This window comes from Eimeria mitis, genomic scaffold (assembly GCF_000499745.2).
Source record: "Eimeria mitis Houghton genomic scaffold, Emh_scaff1587, whole genome shotgun sequence".
Classification (NCBI taxonomy): Eukaryota; Apicomplexa; class Conoidasida; order Eucoccidiorida; family Eimeriidae; genus Eimeria; species Eimeria mitis.
Genome location: NW_013569874.1, coordinates 8,100 through 8,413, shown reverse-complemented (window position 1 = coordinate 8,413; position 314 = coordinate 8,100). Strand labels below are relative to the sequence as shown.

At 50.6% G+C, this 314-nt stretch overlaps 1 protein-coding gene across 1 annotated transcript in view; it reads right to left on the bottom strand.

The window, feature by feature from the left end:
- Positions 1-314, bottom strand: part of EMH_0040090 (zinc finger MYND domain-containing protein, putative) — a gene marked incomplete at both ends in the record, with an annotated part of 9,576 nt that overhangs the window by 2,209 nt on the left and 7,053 nt on the right. The gene's annotated exons all lie outside the window — the stretch shown is intronic.

Sequence of the window (314 nt, the reverse complement as noted above, 5' to 3'; positions counted from 1 at the left end):
CCCTAAACCCTAAACCCTAAACCCTAAACCCTAAAACCCTAAACCCTAAACCCTTGTTATCATAAACCCTTAACCCTCTCCGCTAAGCCCTAAACCCTAAATCCCCACCCGCAAAACCCTAAACCCTAAACCTTAAAAAACCCTAAACCCTAACCCTAAACCCTAAACCCTCCCCGCTAACCCCTAACCCCTAAACCCTCCCCCCAAACCCCTCCCCTCGTAAACCCTAAACCCTAAACCCTAAACCCTAAACCCTAAACCCTCGTACCCCCTTCATTGGGTTTGGTGCCCCACACGCAGCGGCTGGCTATCTG